Source organism: Tachypleus tridentatus, chromosome 10 (assembly GCF_004210375.1).
Source record: "Tachypleus tridentatus isolate NWPU-2018 chromosome 10, ASM421037v1, whole genome shotgun sequence".
Lineage (NCBI taxonomy): Eukaryota > Metazoa > Arthropoda > Merostomata > Xiphosura > Limulidae > Tachypleus > Tachypleus tridentatus.
The window spans coordinates 155,138,214-155,159,752 of NC_134834.1; the positions used below are offsets into that span (position 1 = coordinate 155,138,214).

General features: G+C 33.9%; 1 long non-coding RNA gene across 2 annotated transcripts; it reads right to left on the reverse strand.

The window, feature by feature from the left end:
- Nucleotides 1-6,800: 6,800 nt before the first annotated feature.
- LOC143228245 (uncharacterized) lies at nucleotides 6,801-12,083 on the reverse strand. 2 transcript variants are annotated; one of them, XR_013015283.1, is made up of 3 exons: nucleotides 11,810-12,083; nucleotides 11,363-11,546; nucleotides 6,801-7,897 (listed from the first exon to the last, which is right to left on the reverse strand). It is a non-coding gene; the product is annotated as an uncharacterized LOC143228245 (long non-coding RNA). The 2 variants fall into 2 exon arrangements; XR_013015282.1 differs by having other exon boundaries at nucleotides 11,806-12,083.
- Between the last annotated feature and the right edge of the window lie 9,456 nt (nucleotides 12,084-21,539).

Sequence of the window (21,539 nt, forward strand, 5' to 3'; positions counted from 1 at the left end):
TAATTTATGCACTAGACCTTTTTTTAATGTGATTCCCTATTAAGAATCAAAGTCCATCTAGTTCGATTTGAAATTATAAAATGGCCGTAACGTTAAATAACTTGAAACCAGGACTGGAAAGGCCAACTTCAGGTGACTGACTGTGGTTTTTGTACTTACCTGTTAGTATTCCTGACGAGTTATGATAATTACAATTACAGTGGAACCCCTCTAAAGCAGCAACCTTCGAGACTGGGACAAACTGGCCTGATTAGAGGGGTTCCACTGTACATAATTAGAAATTATGTAAACAAAAAGGAACTGTGATTGAATGATCGTTTTCAAGGGGTGACCAAATCTGAGGTGTGGCCGCTTAGAGGGGTTCCACTGTATACTACAGAAAGTCCTTTACAATTTGTATTACTGTAGTTTTTCTTTTAACGTTGTAGACTGGATGTAAACATTGGTTTTATGCTATTTATGTTTTTTTAGACTTTGCTTTGTTTTACCTTAATTTCCTTTTATGAATTTTACTAAATTTACTTTAATTTTAACTTTTTACGGGATGCTTGCCGCAGATAGCCTAGCTGCTTTGTTCCATAAAATGCTAAATCAACCAACCATCCAACCAGTTTATCTTATAATGCATTCATAGCCCCATAGTGCTGAACACAAGTTTTTGCAGCAGAGAGACACGAACTTTGGACCTTCTGACACATCTCCAGCACACTAACTAGTAAGCTAGAACTATCTCCGTGTTGATTTGAGTTGGCAATTGGAAACCCGTGATACAGTTTAAAAGAAATAGAATGTAGAACACCACAGGTGTGAGAAAAGATGTTGATAGAAAAGGATTTACCCACCATTATGTTCCAAGTTGAACAAAAACGCACCCTTGCAAAGTAATAAAAGAATATTTGCAGAAAAATTCTTATCAGTGCTATGAATGTAGGTACCAGTTAACTTTTATTTCATTTTTTTAAGTCGCATGTTGAATCTTTTCCTTGTCGCGCCTAAGGCGTTTTTGATTACATATCATAATTAAATGTCATCATACATCAATAAATCACAGCAAGTAAGAAAGTTACACTCGACAGTAACTAACATTAGCCTTAGGAACATCACCCTATCACTCGGAACAGATCTACACTTTACAGTACCAACCACATTGTTTAAAATAGATGGTGGTAGTTTTCTTTCTAAAGCAGTGTTAATAACTTCCTTTATAGTAACGTCATGGAATTTAGATTGATAGTTTCTTTTCATCATCTCTGTGCAATCGGTACAGTCGTATGAAGCGTAATTACTTATGCTAATTTATTAAGCTAATATCACGTGCCACTAAATGCTCTTTAATTGAAGGAATTTTATTAACAAAATTAACACGTATTTCATAAGATTTCTATATTTATAATATTTTTTTTGTATAGGCCTGGCATGGCCTAGCGCGTTAAGGCGTGCGCTTCGTAATCTGAGGGTCGCGGGTTCGCGCCCGAGTCGTGACAAACATGCTCGGCGTCCCAGCCGTGGGGGCGTTATAATGTTACGGTCAATCCCACTTTTCGTTGGTAAAAGAGTTGGCGGTGGGTGGTGATGACTAGCTGCCTTCCCTCTAGTCTTACACTGCTAAATTAGGGACGGCTAGCACAGATAGCCCTCGAGTAGCTTTGTGCGAAATTCCAAAACAAACAAACAACTTTTGAAGCGCCCCCTTAAAATAAGTTTGTTGAGATGTCTAACATCGACGTGGTATTGAGTGTGGCTCATCAATGTAACTTTTTTATGTATAAAACTTGCATACTTACTTACCGCTCAGCCTCTGGGGGTCCGCCAGGGCACCTTCTTTGTTAACGATAATTTCGACAGAAGGCGTTCCAACGGACTAATAGTGCAGGAAAGTTTTAATTGTCGTGTTCAGTAAGAAAAGGTAAATATAGGTGTTTTTTTTTGTTTTAGAGAAAAGAATGTTGTGCTTTTCGCTGTAACCACCGCGGGAAATCGAGCCCCAAATATGAGCGTTCTATCAGTGGACATAAATATAGCATATTAAGTTGTGGTTATTTTACATGACACTTATTTGTATTCCAGGAAAAGAAATACACAGTCCAGTGATTAAACAGACACCCACTCCCGAAAGAATCCAGTTTTATTAAATGAACAAACATAAAACTAAAGTAGAATATTTTCCATCTTTGGACACAGTTATTTTCTCTTCTTGACTGACTTTCGGGAAATTATCGGAAAATTGGAATATTTTATAGTCAGGATGAAATGTCTTAATGTTTGTTGCTTTCCGTTTTGCCGTAAACGTATAAAGACAATATAGTTTTTAAAACCAAACAAAAAGTTTTCAATGTTACAAGCAGAAAGTAACTGATACCTTTATAGACAAATTAAATTAGCTGGAGAACTTTTGAAAATTAAAATTTTGTTTTACTACTTAAAATGACAAGATTACTAAGATTTACTAATCTTTGTGGTAAGAACATTAAATAAGATTTTATAGACAAATTAAATTAACCGGAGAACTTTTGAAAACTAGAGTTTATTTCACGACTTGAAATGGTAAGTAAAGTGAACATTTACATTTCACACTAATAGCTTTTAAGAAAAGAAAAAAAAGATTGTGTAATATTCTCCTTGTGTTTTTTAATAAGTGGATTTTCATTTACAGTGCATTAGTTTATACAGGCGATGACTGATAGTGTTTTTAAGGCTCTTGCTACTGCTTGCACAAACTCAGGTAAAAGAAATGCTAAGTAAAAGGAAATTTTTCTTTTCGACCTTTTAAGGTTAATCTCAAGATGACCTAGGAAGTTCGGAATATTGTTCTGTACTTTATTTTAATTGAAGTTTTAATACCCATAATAACAGTCTTGAGAATACGTTTTTACTTGAAGTAGGTTTCTCGTCATCACGATATAAAATCTCTTACACTAAAAGCCGCAACGTTGATTTTCGTTTTCCTTTTTTAAGATTCCTAGTTGAGCGGCCCAGCATGGCCAGGTGGTTAAGGCACTCGACTAGTAATCTTAGGGTCGCGGGCTCGAATTCCCGTCACACCAAACATGCTCATCCTTTTAGCAGTGGGGGCGTTATAATGTGTCAGTCAATCCTACTATTCGTTGGTAAAAGAGTAGTCCAAGAGTTGGCGGTTGGTGGTGATGACTAGCTGCCCTCCCTCTAGTCTTACACTGTTAAATTACACGGCAAACTATAAAGGTTGGCGAAAATATAAATGAATTAAAACACATATATGAAAATCAAAACACACACAAACAAGAACAACCAAAACCACTTACTACTCAGAAACCTGAAAACATAACTTTCACCGCAAGCACACAAGTAAACTCATACGCTGCATTAGTCGGAAAAACATTACACAGTCAAGAAAAACCACCAATAACATGTGAATATTTACCCAAAACTACTGAAGACGAGCACAAAACCACACCAATGAACATTGAAAATACACTGACTGATGCCATTACATCTACTTTTTCTGAAATAATTGCCGAATACACTAAACCTAGTAATGTAAACAATTTAATAGACATAGTCATTAAAGCATTTATGAAAACATCCAAAAACACCTACCACAGATTGTAACATACATCATGAACTCTATCAATCATAGGTAAATTTGCAGTATTACACATCAACATCCAAAAACTTGAGATTGAAGATATAACCAACACTATAAAACCAAATGAATCAGTAGCAATAGATGTAAGAAGTCAAAATAACACCGAAGTTACAGTGGCGGGCATTTACTGCTCGCCTAAATATATACATAAATTTATAACCGAAACCAATATGATTCTGCTAAATGATGCAACACCGACACGTCTCGTACACCAGTGTCTTACGCCTGTGCTCATATAATATGTGTCAAAAATTCGTAAGCTTCTCAGTTGGTCACAACATGGATAGTGACCACCTTCCAGTCTGGTGTATCTTCAGTCCCACCCCCCACTTAAACAAAATTAAAGTAAAATATAAATTAAATTACAATAAAGTTATAGGACAGGTTTATTGTGACAAAAGTGTTAGTGTAAGTTTTCGATACTTATTGTGTTATACATACCCTTTTAGCACTGTTTGTGCACTAAATTGCTTGTGGGTTCATAAACTTATTGGTTACAGGACCCTTAGTAATGCACGAGTCACACACAAACATTTAAACAATATTACTTGTAATTCTACTACATACTGCAGAGGTTTCTTCTATACTATACATAGAAAGTAAAATATTTCATCAAATGTCTTTGGTAAGTTCTTTATAAGTGTTGTAAAAACATAATATTACTCAATGTAATATGGTGTACAAACTACACTTGTAATGATCAATACAAGTCCATAATTTAAGGGTTAATTTTTATACACAGTTTTTTTCTGTCTTTTGTTACCACATATTATAAACTTTTGGTAAAGGGAACATTAAAGTTCAGGTTATATTTTTAATCTCCAATGACCTTATTAAATTTTACTATTAACTGTTTCAAAGTTTACAAATTATTTTGCTCTTTATGTGTAGTTTAACATGCTTTCTGGAATTCTTCACTTATTTTTAAATAGTTGATAAAGTTTCTTAAACTATTAAATTCTGTGATTATCTTTAAGAGGTCTTGTCAATGAATTAAAAGTGTCATGTTTTATATATTCATTTCTAGTATCACATATGTGAATCTTGTGGAATCTTAAGCACGATACCTAGTATGGCTACAGCTGCAAATTGGTTGATCTCATTAAATTGTTCACAGCAAGGCATAAAAACAATAAAAAAAGTCTCTGATGGCTAACAGATTATCACAGATGAATAGACTCTTCTATCCTCTGATACCCATACCAGCCGTTCTGAGATGCATATCTATTTCAAGTGGGTTTCTTGTCATCAAGAAGGTACGATATAAATGCCTTCTTAGTATTTGGTGCAGTAACATGATGTTCCTGGAGAAAGTAAGTTCGTAACCCAACGTTTGACCCTAAAAATCTATTCACATCAGTTTCAGAATCATATGAAAGTGTACCAAGAGTACAATGAACAATCACTTGGTTCATAAACTGCAGCTCACAGTGTTGGTATACATTAAGCGCTATTGTTGCAATAAACCAGTGAATCTCCTTAGAAAAGATACGGTATAAACACTTTCTTATGTTAAGAGTGATGAAAAAATTTGGGGACATCAGTTTCAGATAGAACTATACCAAAAGTCTGCAGTTGAGTAGATACAGGTACATTACATTTAAAAGCAAAGGGTTAATACCAGATTGAAGGTTTGGAGAAGAAATTTCCATTTTATTTTGAGTGGTGTAACCTTGAAGTGTTGCATACAGACTATTTCCCTTAAAATCTCAGTGCCTTCAGAGAAAAATTAGTGTGGGAATGGTTGTATCAAAACATCAAGGAAGAGGGGGTATCAGTGAAGGTGGAACATCAACATGATGGCTGATTACTGCTTGTCATTGAAACAATATGCTAGAGATGCAATACATAAGCTTGTTTGTTTTTAATTTCAAGCAAAGCACCAAAAGGGTTATCTGTGCTAGTCACCTACTTTAGCATTGAAAGACTGAAGGGAATGCAGCTAGTCCTAGTCATTACCTCCCAGTGTCAAATTTTGGGCAACTATATTACCAAAGTGGGATTGACCATAACATTAAAATGCACCCATAGAGGAAATGGCAATCATGCTTAGTGGGACAAGGATTCAAATCCACAACCCACAGGTTACAAGTTCACCACTCTAATCACCTGGCCATGCCAAGACTCTCAATATACAAAATTAACACTTAGATTTCACAAAAGAATTAGAATAAGTGAGGATGCATATTTAGTTTGCATCAATAGTCTTCCATTTTTTTTCTGCATGTTTGTATTTATGTTAACAAACATAACAATAAAAAATGTTCATTGTGGTAAACAAAATAGTAATTCGATCTAAGACTATAATAGAAAATATTTGTGAAATCAGTTTCATGTTGTTAGTTATTTAACATTTTAACGAAACATTAAAAGTTTATTTTTGTTTGTTTGTTTATGGTATACCAAATCTGTTTAATAAAAGTGATTATTCTACATCATACACATTTTGTTAAATTAGTATCTGTAAACAGTGCTGTGTAAACATGTTAGGACAAGGGAATATTTTGTAATTCTTTCCATTTTATGAGTTCAAGTTTGAAATATTTCATTCAAAATGTGTGTTGTACGTCAGGCAGAAGAAAGGTGAAAGATACTTACCTCAATACATGGCACCTACTATGAAACACTGGAGAAGCAGTGTGATAGTTTGGGTGTGTGTTTATGCTGAGGCGATAGTAGATATTTCAAAATAGATGAAATAAAAGATTAGCACAAGTACTGATCCATCATGGTATATCCAGTGGTTTACTTGGTAACTAATTCTACTACCAAGAAGATAATGACTCCAAAAGCTCTTCCCACCTATGCAGAAATTACTTAGCCAAGAAACAAGCTGTTAGATTCATTCAAATAACATAGTTACCCCAATGAGCTCCTATTTCAACCTAATTGAGCAGATCTGGGATATGATAGATTAAAAAAACTTTACAAATCAAAAGTTACTTCCAAAGAAACTTTATGGCAGTGTATTAAGACCATATGAAGTAAACTCCCATAGGATACTTTGATTAAATATCTTACAACAATACCTGAAAGACAGTCTGCAGTTATTAAAGCAAAGAGTGGGGTACACAAAACATTAACTGTTTGCTGAACTCAAGCACTTCCACTGAGATTCTGTTCTATTAAATATAAAGGTTAATAAAATTGAAGTTTCACCATACATTGTTTTTCATATGGAGCCAAAAATCTAATTTTTGACTTTATTCTTCTGACACTTTTGTACAGTACTGTGATACAAGTTTAATATTTATAAAGGGTATGGCATTCCAAAAACATGTTGACAACTGGAAATTAAGTAATTCCACATCAAAATACAACTCTCTAACATGATTTTATAAACAAGGCCAAATCAAGTGCCCTGTAAATTATACAATTATTCTAGAAGAATATATAATTAACCCTCTGTAAGAAAATGTCTTCAAGTTTTCAGTTTCTACTGATAAAAATATTACATATACTTTACCATAAAAGCATAAGAGAAAGAAAACTACAAAAAAATTAAAAACAAAAAAACTTGTTACACATTAGCAGTCCTACATGAGTCTTTCTGTAACTTCAAGAATTACCAGCTTTTTGTAATATAAAATACTACAGAATAAAAATTGAAGAACTCAAAGCAGGTATCAAAATCACATGATCATCTGAAAAAGAGTGTGACTTGATGACTAAATCAATAACTTAAACAACAAAAAATATATAAGAATATATAATGAGAACATTATAACCAATACTGTTAATTACAGTAGCATTACAGAGACAGAACATACCGTACTTACAAAAATACTATCTGCTTCATACACCATCACCAAATCCCCATTTCTTGATAATCAAGAAATCAGTATATACAAACCTTTGGATAATTCCTTCTTAATAATATATAAATAGCTCCAAAAGGATAACTTTACAGTAGCTTAACACCATGGGTGAATTACCTAAACTGTTACTGATACTATGGCCAAAAACACTAAAAGTTAACAAGTTACAAAACAATATGTACATTCAATAATTACATGTTTGTTACTGTAAACAATATTGTCAAATGCTCATTGTTCTTATGCTGTAAGCACTGGTTACCAGCACTTACTATGTCAGGATTTTTATCATAATGAAGTTGACCATCAATCATTTCAATGGTTGTAATACCAGATGTCAACCTCAGGTCCATAATTTTTCCCTGTTATTATTTCTGGATCCATCCAATGAAGAGTGCCAACCACTGATGTTCATTTACTTTGCTTTGGAATATTTTTGGGCATAATTCAAAATTGGCTGTGTGATGGAAAGAGCCAAAAATAAGCTGTACAGAACTTCTATTCAGCCTTACAAAATCAACTTAAGGTGTATTAATAATTGTTACAGTTTTGTAGTCACTTCATAAGGCTGAATGTAGCTGGCAAAAGATAAAGATTTTCAAAACTATTTTAACTTTATCCAGCCAGGTACATTATATGCTTTTTTTGAGGCCACATGACAACATTAACTTCACATTATTTTTGTTCAATCTCCTACTGTCAAATCACCTATATATCAAAACTATCTTTTAAATGTTAGGAAAGTTATAATTTGCAACAAAATATACATTGTCATTTGTTAAAGATAAATTAATAAAAAATATTCAATTGGTTAACTCTAATTTTAGTTTATTCTACTCCTATTGATAATACTGATTGTAAAATAGAAATATTTAAACATCCAAATGTACAAATAAAACTTCTCAGCATGCAAATCTGCTTCGTTCCAGAACAAATAGATTGCAATAAAATATTTCTTATTGAAATTACTGGTGTTAAAAATGTAAAATCTAATTAAATAACAAAAATCATTTGTTAAACATGGAAAATTGACAAAATATCTAAAACCAACAGGCTTAAAACTTGTTATAAAAACAAGTTAAGTGTAGGTGTTGTTTTTAAATTGTACTTAGTTTCTCCAGTGTGGCTCAAAACCAAAAGCGTGCGAGAAACAGTATTTCAAATCTATCTTTTGTATCCTACACGTCAGAACCAAACAAGCTTTTCATTCAATATTAGAACTCATCAGTTTGGTTAGATGGTGAGGGACAAAAGTTTCTATGAAACACTATTTATATATGCAGTATAAAATATTAAATGTGTCAATCTAAATAGTGTAAACTACTAAAATATTATACAAGCTAAAAGTTATTATAAAACAAGTTAACTGTAGATGCATTTCATTTTTCATATTCCTTTTAACTTGTCTATTGTGGCTCTAAATTAGAGATGAATTAAAGATAAAACCCAATTTTTTTTTTTTACACCTGTAATTTTTCAATCACAACAGACAAATTAAGAAAAATATAGAAAAGGAAATACATCTGTATTTTTTTATAATACCGAAAACATGAAATATTAAACTTCAGACATACAGGTTTTGAAAACAATTTTATATTTTTTGTTTACTATTTGTATATTACTGGCTTATAGTAATTTGAGACAAATGTTGCTTTCCATTAATATACACATATAATTAACTTATAATAAGGTCTTTACATAATGCTGCTTTTTGAAAAATAAACTATCAGATTAATATTAGTTTTCAACTGGCAAATAGGATACAGGCAGCTTATGGGATTTTCACATGGAATGAGCTACATAATTCCTTTTCAATTCTAATTATTCTTAATATTTTGTGCTTATAATTCTCACAAATAGACATTATGCTCCCAACAGTTATGTACCCACTAGACTACTGTTAACTACACAGATGATGCTTTTTATAATGGTTTATGTTTCAACTCTGTATCTCATGTAGTTTTATTACAAAAATAGGTATTAATATTAAATGTTTCAATGAAACTAATATGTTGTCAGAATGTCAAGTAATCTGTGATAAAAAGAAATGTGTTAGAAACAAGTTAAAGCACTTAGAACTGCACATATTCACAAAATCATTGCATGTCTAAAAACTGATCTAGTTTTATACTGCAATCACTTCCAAGTAAAATTTTATTACTTTTAATGTCCCTGTGAATTACATTAAGATGTAGAAACTATTCCTTTGAGAACCTAAATGAAATAAGAATTTAGTTTAAGATATCAGTATAATATTAATATAGTGTGTTTGTTGCATTCAATACTTTATATATAATGATTTTTCGAGACAACAATACAAACATGAAGTAGAACAAAAAAAGTTAAAGTTTGTTTATATTGATAACTATCAGAAGTACCCAACTTTGATTGGGTTATTAGGTTAATATATTAGTTGTTTTACCATATTTTGTAGAGTAAAATGTGGGCTTTGCAGGTTGAGACCAACAACTTTGAGTGACTGCTCCTGGGCTACTTTGAACCTAAATCATTTCTGAATTAAAGTATATTTAGTAAAAAAGAAACTTATTTAATCTGTGGATACTCTAAATTAAGAGACCAATAAATATTTTCCAATTCATATATTTCACTTATACTTTAAGTACATGGACTAACAACAATATTATACTGTACTTTTGTTACTAAGCAACATAACATAAAAGGAGTGGTTGTAAAGCACTATTATCAAGATGCATTGTTTATCCTATATATATGTTGTTATATAAACAAAAGTTCTCAACTATGCTCAGGTTATTAGATTGATATATTCATATGTAATAGAGATGGACTGGCCAATGTGTTATTGTACTTTGGCCTCCTTGTATGAAGTGCATACGTCATATATAACTCTGTGCTGGTGGGATGGTATGGGCCCTAACTTGTAATGAAATGGCATGACCCCAAACAGGACCTCGTACACCTCTGCTACATGTCTATGTTATTGTGTGTGTGTGAATCCATTTTAGCATAAAAGTATAGCCTATATATGTTTCTAGTTAAGCAACATGACATAAAAGCCATTGTAATTTCTCAAGAAATTAATGTTGATGGAAGTAAGTAATCAGAATTTTGACAAAAAATTACAATAATTATTGAAAAGACTTTTAAATAAATTACAAACATCATAATAATAAATATAATATACTTCTTTAAAAACTGTTGATGTTTCATTTTCACAGAAACAAGTTTGATCAATAATGTCAGCCAAACAGCCACCTTCTAAATATTCCATTATTACCTGCACAAACAAAGTTTAATATTACACTTACATTTTTACAATTAAACATAGTATTGAGACAGAATAATTTATTTTTCCTCAATTAAGATCCTGACAGTAATCATAAGTCTTATAAAAATATAAAAGTTTCTCAATGTCCCCCAGTAGTACAGTAGTAAGTCTGCAGATTTACAACCATAAAATCAAGGGTTTGATTCCCCTCGGTGGACTCAATAGGTAGCCCAATGTGGCTATGCTGTAAGAAAACACACACACACAACAACAACAACATATAAACTATGTGAACGAAACATACATAGAAGATGGCTAAAGAGTGTTACTGATATATTGTGCTGGTGAAAGATAGTATACTAGTAAAAACACTATAGGGAAGTGTGAAGTTATTTCAAAATCATATATACAGAGTGAATTCAAAATTATTATGTCCAAAACAAATGTGGCTCCAATCCACAGTCTCTCACAAGTGATCTTTCAAGTATTATTTATAACCGCAATGTTTAAAAACCTACACCTAAAAGAGTGGTATGTAAAAAAATGTTCTTAAACTTGAAGGGTTGCTTGAAATAAATTTAATTAAATAAAGACAGTACCTTAACTTACTATATTTAATATATAAAATTAACAATAAAAGAGAATTAACTAATATGTAACACTAACAAGACTTACTCAGAGTTCATCACCAACAAGGTAACTACTGATGTACTTCACTATATTTGAATGTTTCTTTTCTTTCAGTACTGATAGTGTGGTAATGAAAAGTTCTTTTTGAGTTGCTGGTTTTAGTTTTATCTATTTAACAGCAACTTTCAAACAAGCTGCTTTGCCGTATCAATGGCTGTATAAACAGTTCCTGAAACAATAAAACAAAATATTATTAGATCTGTAATGTACTAGTACATGAACATATTACAACACGCTACTGTTAAAATTATTCTATCTTTTAAAAAATAATGGATTATCAGGTCTTTCTACTCTTATATTTCTATAAGGTTAAAAACTGTATGCTTAGTTTATCATACAGTAATTACAAAATCATGGACAATTAGATTTTTGTTATATGAATGCCATTCTAAAATACTGGTAAAAAATAAATGGTAAATTATATTCACCCACGTAAGCATCACTCCTTCAAATTATATTAGTAACCTTTTGGAAGTTTGACCTGCTGTTACATTCAAGATGTTCTCATGATGTAACATTTTGAGTCTTAAATACTACAGTTCAGCTAAGCCTACATCCACGAATTGAATCCATTGTAGTAAAGGTTTGCTTTAAAGCGTAACAATGACATTAGGGATTTATTTGATCTATAAACCTTGTAACTTTATGTGTGATCAAATGTACTTTAAACATTGTCATGGCAAAAATCTCGTTCTATACCGTTATTTTGTTCTTAATAATTTGTCTAACCTCTCCTTTAAATGAAAATGTAGTTTTCCAGTTTCAATTTTTCAACACTTTCTGAACTACACAACTATTTTTTTTGGGATTATATTAGTTATTTTTTAATACAAACTTTTGTTGATGAAAAATAAAATAGCTGTATTTGTATTTTCTTCTACTTTTTTTTTGTTTCTTATATACATCTCTCTCTCTGGTGTTTGGGTATATATATTTGTATACCCAGGGGGGTCAGGTACACTAGACCTCATATGTATACGTCAGTAAAAGGTTTGTATGTTTTTGAACTGCAAGCAAAGCGACACGAGAGCTATCTGCGATAGCCGTCCCTAATTTAGCAGTGTAAGACTAAAAGACAAGATGTTTCTGCTATTGAACATTTCTATATTTTATAATTTAAATCATATTTTCAATACATCAGGAATATCATTATAAATACTGGTTAGACAGAACATAATTTTCCCTCTGCATCACATATACTGTAATAATGTTATAAAATTATATTTCCAATAGGCACGTTCCTCCTTTAACACAAATACTTATTTTCATTCAGTGTTGCCCTCTATATGTAGCTCTCACGCGCATTATCATGAGACAAACCTCCACCATTGAAAGTTCCACATACCCTCGTTATGCATGGGACTTCCTCTATCCAATTCCGCAAGAGTAGCACTTGGAGTTTGCCAAAAATTGGTAGCATTGGTTTAAATAAGGAGGAAATATACGAGGTATGAAAGGATATAAGTACCTGTTGTACATTGAATGGATGGTTTGTTTGTTTTTAATTTCGCGCAAAGCTACTCGAGGGCTATCTGCGTTAGTCGTCCCTAATTTAGCAGTGTAAGACTAGAGGGAAGGCAGCTAGTCATCACCACCCGCCACCAACTCTTAGGCTGCTCTTTTACCAACGAATAATGGGATTGACCGTCACATTATAACGCCAACATGTTTGATGCGACCGGGATTCGAACCCGAGACCCTCGGATTACGAGTCGAACGCCTTAACGCTCTTGGCCATGCCGGGCCCATGAATAGATGGAAGGAACAGTGTAAGGAAAGAAAAAAAAGCAGCGAAAGGACGCTTGGAGACAAAAGATTCAGATTCGAAGAACTGATGTGGGAGAGCGCACCACGTCCAAAACAGGTGTACTGTTCACCCACCTGAGAAAGGTATGGCACATATGGGTGGTAAAACAGGGGAGCACATCCGAGCGGTGTGTCAAAAAAACAACAGACCATATATATTCAAGAAAATCATACGGGGCCAAACCATGCGGAAAGGTTTTTTTTTTTTTTTTTTTTTAATTTCACGCAAAGCTACTCGAGGGCTATCTGCGCTAGCCATCCCTAATATTGTAGCGTAAGACTAAAGGGAAGGCAGTTAGTCATCACCACCTACCGCCAACTCTTTTACCAACGAATAGTGGGATTGACCGAATACATTATCACGACCCACGACTCAAAGAGCGAACATGTTTGATGTGACGGGAATTTCAACCTGTGACTCTCGGATTACAAGTCGAGTACTTTAATCATCTGGTCATGTTAGGCTACCCAAAATTTAGTGAGTAAAACTGATATCTCACCCCTTGATGGACAAACCAAAAATATGATCATACTTGCAGAGCCATCGGGATAGGTAAATAAGCATTCGTGACATCTAGCTTGGTCATCCAAAAACCTGGAGAAAAACAATTAAATGGTAAAACAAGAGAAACTGAGAAATTCATTGAGGTGGGAACAATCTATGACTAGCTGCTAAGTCTTAAATTTATCGAATAGGAACACAAACAGCCTAGAATACAAAATAAGAGAAAGATGAGTCACATGTTTGATGGCGTGTTTAGACAGAAAAGCTTAAACCACTTCTGACTGATGTTGACTGGTAACAGGATCCTGAGACAGACGGAAATGGGGATCTGTAACACAGGAGGTATGGAAAAAACTGTAGTAAAAGTGCACCTGACAGAATCTGATTAACCCACTGATCCTCAAAGGCTAAAACATTCTCACAATCGAGCTCTCACCAGACCAGAACTCACTTGGTAGTCACCAGTACTGTTGGTGTCATGCCAATCTACATCAAAGAAAATAATGAGATACATAACCTCTAGAAGAAGGAGAAGGACTAGGGGAGGAAACGGGAATAGGGGTATATCGTGGTTTAGACTGCAACAAACAGTCTACCAGGGGAGAAATGGTAGAGGATTGCTCACGTGATTGAAAAGTATCAGGAACATTATCGATACATACTATCAAAGAGAGGGCGCAATATGTAATTCTCTGAAATAAGTGTTTGGCAAATAAAGTTGGGACAAGGCCACACTAAGACCTAGAACTTCTCAACAACAGAGGAACCACGTGTGTTAGGCAAGAGAAAAGGATAACAAATGAGTTCATGTGGAGATAATAAAGGAGAGGCTGTCCTTCGATAAATCCTCAGTATTTCATTGCATAGCCTAGAAAAGCTGATAAATGGTAGATAAATACCATCAGATTAAATATGGGTTAGACGAAAGTGTGAAATTGGGGAAAAAAAAAACAAAACGTTTTTACTTATAGAGGGCACCACTGAATGAGAATAGCTATTTATATGACTGAAGTTAATGCATCATATTGGAAGAATCATTGAAATTAGTAAAATACATATGCATTTGCAATTTTAATAACTAAGTCATAACACTAATAAAATAAATAAATTAATAGTTTTAAGGTTTGGGCTAATACATTTATCGTGCTTGCTAACATGCTTATAATTCTGGTAATTGTTTTTCTACAACCACAAGGAGAAAGTGAAATACTGTCAAAGTTATAAGTATTATGCAGAAAGTATAAAAAACATATTATTTCACATCTCAGTAGCCACTATATGACATTTAATTGACATTGTTTTAAAATATAGTTTGGATAATAGCCCCTGCTATTTAAAAGTATTTGGAAGATAAAGAAAGAATTTGTAACTTTTTTTTTTTAATTTCACACAAAACTACTCGAGGGCTATCTGTGCCAGCCGTCCCTAATTTAGCAGTGTAAGACTAGAGGGAAGGCAGCTAGTCATCACCACCACCCACCGCCAACTCTTGGGCTACTCTTTTACCAACGAATAGTGGGATTGACTGAAACATTATAACGCCCCCACGGCTGAAAGGGCGAGCATGTTTGGTGCGAAGGGGATGCGAACCCGCGACTCTCAGATTAGGAGTCGCACGCCTTAACACGCTTGGCCCAGAATTTGTGACGCAAAATTTACAAAATGATCAGCTTAATGCCATACATTCACTCAGTTGGAAAGTTGTTAAAACTAATGAACATATAACAGCAATAGGCCTGGCATGGCCAAGCGCGTAAGGCGTGCGACTCGTAATCCGAGGGTCGCGAGTTCGCGCCCGCGTCGCGCTAAACATGCTCGCCCTCCCAGCCGTGGGGGTGTATAATGTGACGGTCAATCCCACTATTCGTTGGTATAAGAGTAGCCCAAGAGTTGGCGGTGGGTGGTGATGACTAGCTGCCTTCCCTCTAGTCTTACACTGCTAAATTAGGGACGGCTAGCACAGATAGCCCTCGAGTAGCTTTGTGCGAAATTCCAAAAACAACAACTATAACAGCAATAAAAAAAATCAACATATAGTCTTAGAAAAACAGGCTCATTAAGAGACATAGTTAAAGTAAAACAATACCTTCTAATTACTTAGTGCTATGTTCCAAAAATGAAGTTATATATATTAGGTTTTTAATACCATTCTTTTGCAACCTTTTGCAAAATCATAAGCATTTCTACTTTGGATACGACTTTTGAAAAACTTATATACGGAACCTCAATCCAAAAACTCAAATACTAATAAGAGCACCTACCATATTCAATTTACCATATTTTATCATAAATTTAAATGCAATAAAAAATCTGCTGAGACACTTATCACTATGAGATTTGCCCCTGACCAATTTCTGATATTTTTGCATATTTCACATTGGAATCTCTGTGAGAAACAATGCTTTTTAACTTTTCATGATTTCATCGTTTGTCAGTTTCCTATCCAGTCCAAGAAATGAGCAGATTTTTACTTCCCGTTTTTCAATAAATTTTGCACACCGGTAAAGACACGTAGTTATTAATTTTGCAATTATGAAGTAATAATTCTAAACCAATGATATATTTACAGGGCAACTATGAACCAAATGTTCTTACACTAGTGAAGTAATCAAAGCGAAGCTTTTGGATTATATAATTCTAAGACTCTAAAATACCCACTAAAATCAGGACCGTCGTGAGCATAAATCAGTAAAATAACCCCAAAGTAATACTGAACACCATGGTTTGAAATATATCATTTAAATTAATGGAAGCTTTGTACTGTCAATTACGGTTTCTGTTTTTCTGGAACATTCCTGAAGAAGCTGTAAAGCGAAACGTTAAGTGTAAATTAAAGAAAAATAACAAATTTGGAGGCTCTCATTAGCAAAGCGGGATTATCCCGCTAAAAACAGGTTTAGATACTCATTGTGGGCTGAGCACAGATAGCCCATTGTATAATTTTGTACGGCTGTGGGTGTTAGAATTTAAATTAAAATAAAGTACAGAACAAGGTTTCGACCTTCTTAGATTAACCTCAAGATGACCTAAGGAGGTCCTAACATTATTCTGTACTTTGTATTGTTCTAATACCCATGTTAGCAGTCTTGAGAATACGTTTTTACTTGAAGTAGGTTTCTCGTCATCACGAGATATAAAATCGCTTACACTAAAAGCCGCAACGTTGATTTTCGTTTTTCTTTTTCAAGAGTCGTAGTTGAGCGGTCCAGCATGGCCAGATGGTTAAGGCAACTGACTAGTAATCTGAAGGTAGCGGGTTCGAAACAAACCAAACCAAGTTGAGCATCCAAGCCAGGAAACTTCTTTCTTTAACTTCTTCTAAAATAATTTAGTATATAGTAAAGCACCGGTTGTTAGCATATTAGTTCAGAGATTTATGGCTGAGCCGCTGGCAGGAGTGGGAAAGGGAACTTATGTAAAACAAAAAATGAAGGCAATTTTAATAAAAAGTAATTTATTAGCGAAATGAAAGGCAACATGATATCATTCCTCAGACTAAAGCGTCAATATTTGGTAGATAAGTGATTTTCTCTGTTACAATATTAACGATTTTCTTTTTTTTTTTAAATATATCTGCACGTTACTGTCAAATTGCACACGCATACACACCGATGTAAGTACACTTTTTTAAAACATTTTTAATAGCAATATAAAAGTTTTTGGAAGATCTAACATTAGGTTGTAGAGTAACAGTATATGTTTATTTCTTGCTACTATTTAGTCAGTAAAGTTTAACAATAACTAGACTAGTGTGCACAAGTGTTTAATTTATTTCTTTATTGAATGTAGGCGTATATAATAAACTTATAGAGGCCTAATTTATATTAAGCCTAAGAGAAGTGGATGGACTTACAGACTACGGTGTCTCCGATTGCAATTATTTTCTATTATTTTAAACATCCTGTGTTTCAAGAACTACTATTGCAATGAAAACATCAATCTCACCGTAAATGTTTAGAGAATGTTTGCTATTATTTGGAGCTACGCCCTTTCATGCGTTTACTTTTCAACAGCAAAGGTTCCCAAAATTTGTAGACCTGAGGGAGGTTTACATCAGAAAGAAAACTCATTCCGGAGCCTTAATAAAAAAAACCCACTAAAACCAGAAATAATTGACCACTAGCACCAGATAAAGTTTACTCTAAACTTTTAGAATATAAATTTATTAAAAATATCAATATTTAAAGAAATATTTTTATTTCTACTTACTTGATCAAAATTTATGCTTGCAAAATTTATATCAGTAAAAGTACAGTATACTTATTTATTTATCAGTGTCTCGGATGGGTTTGCTTTTGTTCACAAAGTAGTTCAATATTTGGAGTTATGATTGTTACCTGTAAATGCAAATAATCGGTTTCTAAATTTGTTATTTGTAGCTATATACAGTGAAAATGTTTCCTCACAAAGATATATTGTCGGAAAACGCATCAAAATTTTCGAAGCTCAGTTACTTATATCAGGGTATTCCATGACCATTTTAATTCAAAATTGTGTAATTTCTTCCTGCTGAAATTTTGTTTTTAGAGTGTAATCAGGTGGAATTACTGTAAGCTGTTCTTTCTCTTTCAAAGGCAAATCGTTGATATTTGCAGAGTCAAAAAGAGATTTTGAATCCACAGTCATTTTTCTAAATGAGGAGGGAAGTACTCGCCAACAGTTGTACACAAATCAGATATGTGCTGTAAGACTGAAACTTTTGCATCTTCACTTAAAGAAATTTCATTCATAAGTAAAAAACAAGTGAGATTTTTGAAGCAGTCAAGTTCTTCCATAAGTATACATTCACCCCAAACTTTTAACTTGCATTGAAGCTCTTCCATTTTACTCTGAGCTTTGAAGTGCTTTACCCTGGTACCCTGCATTGTAGCATTCACTTCATTTAGATAGGCAAAAACGTCCGAAAGGTAATCCACTTTCTGTATCCAGCATTTGTCCCTTAATTTGTATGCAAGTTCAAAATAGCAGATTTTTTTTATCTGACTATCTCCTTTCATTCGTTTCATTACAAGTGCGTGACGATGAAGACAGCAGTGGATCTCGTGTTCTTCAATATATAAATCGATCAGTTTAAGTATTTCTTCGCCTCTTGTTTGAGTGGGCAAAGGATTGCAAATTAGCATGCCTTCTTCAAAACTAGCTTCGTGAATATAGCGAACAAGCAAAAGCAACATCGCATAGCCTGCGAAATCTGTTGTTTCATCCATCTGAAGTGTAGAAGCTGGACTCCTTTTACACCGTCTTGTTAACTCCGTTAAACAATTTAATGACATATCCTTGATTATTCGAGAAGCCGAGTTGTCAGAGAGAAGCACAGAGTTAATGTTTTAAGAAATTTCTCATCAATCGTGCACTCTACCAAACCTTTTGCGCATGATTTTATCAAATTTTCTGTAACTGTATGAGCTTCACCTGCTTTTGCAATACGGTAACTAACACGATATGGAGTAATAAGAGCACCTTTTTTGTCCTGATGGACATATGAACGAAATGTAGCTTTCCTTGCCTTCAATTGTAAACCCTTTCTTTTGAAGTACTCAGAGATTGGATTTTTTAGTTGGGAGTGTTTGGTTTCTAGATGTCGTTTTAACTTTGCTGGATACAAACTAGTGTTACTCAACACTATACCACATTCAACACACAATCCACTAGGTACATCTTCATTATCTGTCCATGTAAAATCGTATTCAATAAAACTTTCATCATACTTTATTTTCTTTATTGTTTCAGTATTTTATGCATCATCCAGCGTTAAAGTGTTTGCACACGACGATATCGTCGATGAATTCGTATTAGGCCTAGGTCGAGGAAGATTTTTACTCGTATTAGATTTATTACTGATATTCAACCACTTACCCATTATAAGGGTGATAACTAATTATTTATTATATCTTATATCTTTGACACTTCAAAAGTATTTTCACGGACACAAAATGGCTTCTTAATGAAAACTCGTTCAAGCACTTGAGTTTTATCATCATACAATGATATGCTGACCTAAGATCAGTGTTGCCATAACAAAGTCAGAAATAATGATTTGTGGAAAAAAGGCTAGGCCGATAAAGTAATATATTTTTCTACATAAAAAAGGTAATCTATTATTTTTACAATTTTTGTTTTTTTTTTTAACAGAAATGTTTAAGCCAAATAACAAAGTATTAAGCCAGATCTGATGTGCATCTAAATATAGGATGAAATGAAACATGACGTTATGTGGCGTATGACGTCCAAGAGCCCATTGGCACCACGTTTGTCTAATTAAAATTAACTACAACGAATCTAACCTAACCTAACAATTACCAGTTATAATTGTCATAAATATAATTATACTTCATATAAATATAATTTGAAACTGAAACAATTGATACTGCATCTAATTGCATTACAATGTTTCAAATTTGGACAAGTTTCAGCTATGACGTCATGTTTCCTTTCGTTCGAGGTTTAGCCGCTAATCCAGATTTGGCTTTTAAAGGACAGTTGGCATTACTACCCAGGGATGACCGATGTTTGATACGAAAATTACAAAGCTATATTGCATCTCCAATGACGCATGTGATCTTGAGATGGTGTCATATCTACTAGCAATCAATGATGCCACTATTGAAGTAAATTGAAATTATATTAACACTCTCACCGCAAAAACTTCCCTAAGCTAAATAAAATTGTCTGGCGTTAGGCAGAATAAAATATTAAAACGCCCAATACGCGATAAACGTGTTATATTAAAGACATATTTTACTTTTTCTCTTTTATACAGTGTATTCTGATTCAATTTTACTGTTTCAGAAAAAAATATCATTCTAAAATTTTCTCGCGGAGTCCCAGGCAACTATGGCGGAGCCCAAGGGCATCCCGGGGCATAGTTTAAGAAACCATGGCCTAGGGTACACACTGTTATGGGTCCGGCATGGCCAGGTGGGTTAAGGCGTGCGATTCGTAATCTGAGGGTCGCGGGTTCGCATCCCCGTCGTACCAAACATGCTCGCCTTTTCAGCCGTGGGAGCGTTATAATGTGACGGTCAGTTCCACTATTCGTTGGTAAAAGAGTAGCCCAAGAGTTGGCGGTGAGTGGTGATGACTAGCTGCCTTCCCTCTAGTCTTACACTGCTAAATTAGGGACGGCTAGCGCAGATAGCCCTCGAGTAGCTTTGCGCGAAATTAAAAACAAACAAACACGCTGTTAACTTGAAGATGAGCTAAGAAGGTCGAAACGCTGTTTTCTATTTTAATAAAAGTTTTAAAACCCATACCAGCCGTCTTGAGATACATTCTTTGACCGATGATGCAATGTCTCTTGGGAATAAACTAATCAATAACAAATTGTCCTTAAATGCTTACATCAGCAATACGTTTGTTTTTTTTCCCCATATTATTATAAGCAAGCCGGCTTTTTAAAAAAATGTCAGTGACAAGGTTTTTTTTCAGCGATAAAGCTCAATAAATCACAGTTTAACAAATAGCGGCTTCGTCCGCAAAATCGAACTGATAGGGTCGACTGCAAAATGAGCTAACTAATAAGTCTAGCTCATTTCGTTCAACGAAAAACATTTGTTTTCCTACGATACTAATAACTACACCTTGGATTATATGTGTACAGGGTGGCCCGTAAGTTCCTACCCATCCATATGTTATTATAAACAACGTTATAATACTAATGATGAGTTGAAAGCAGCTGTTACCGCGGCATTTGGAACAATAACCCCCGCTATGTTGAGGAAAATGTCTCACAAAACATGGCGTCGCATAATATTATGCAGCGAGAATGAGGGACAGCACACAGATACACTGGATACATAAGATATATGGATGGGTAGGGATTTACGGGCCACCCTGTAAAGTCCACCACAA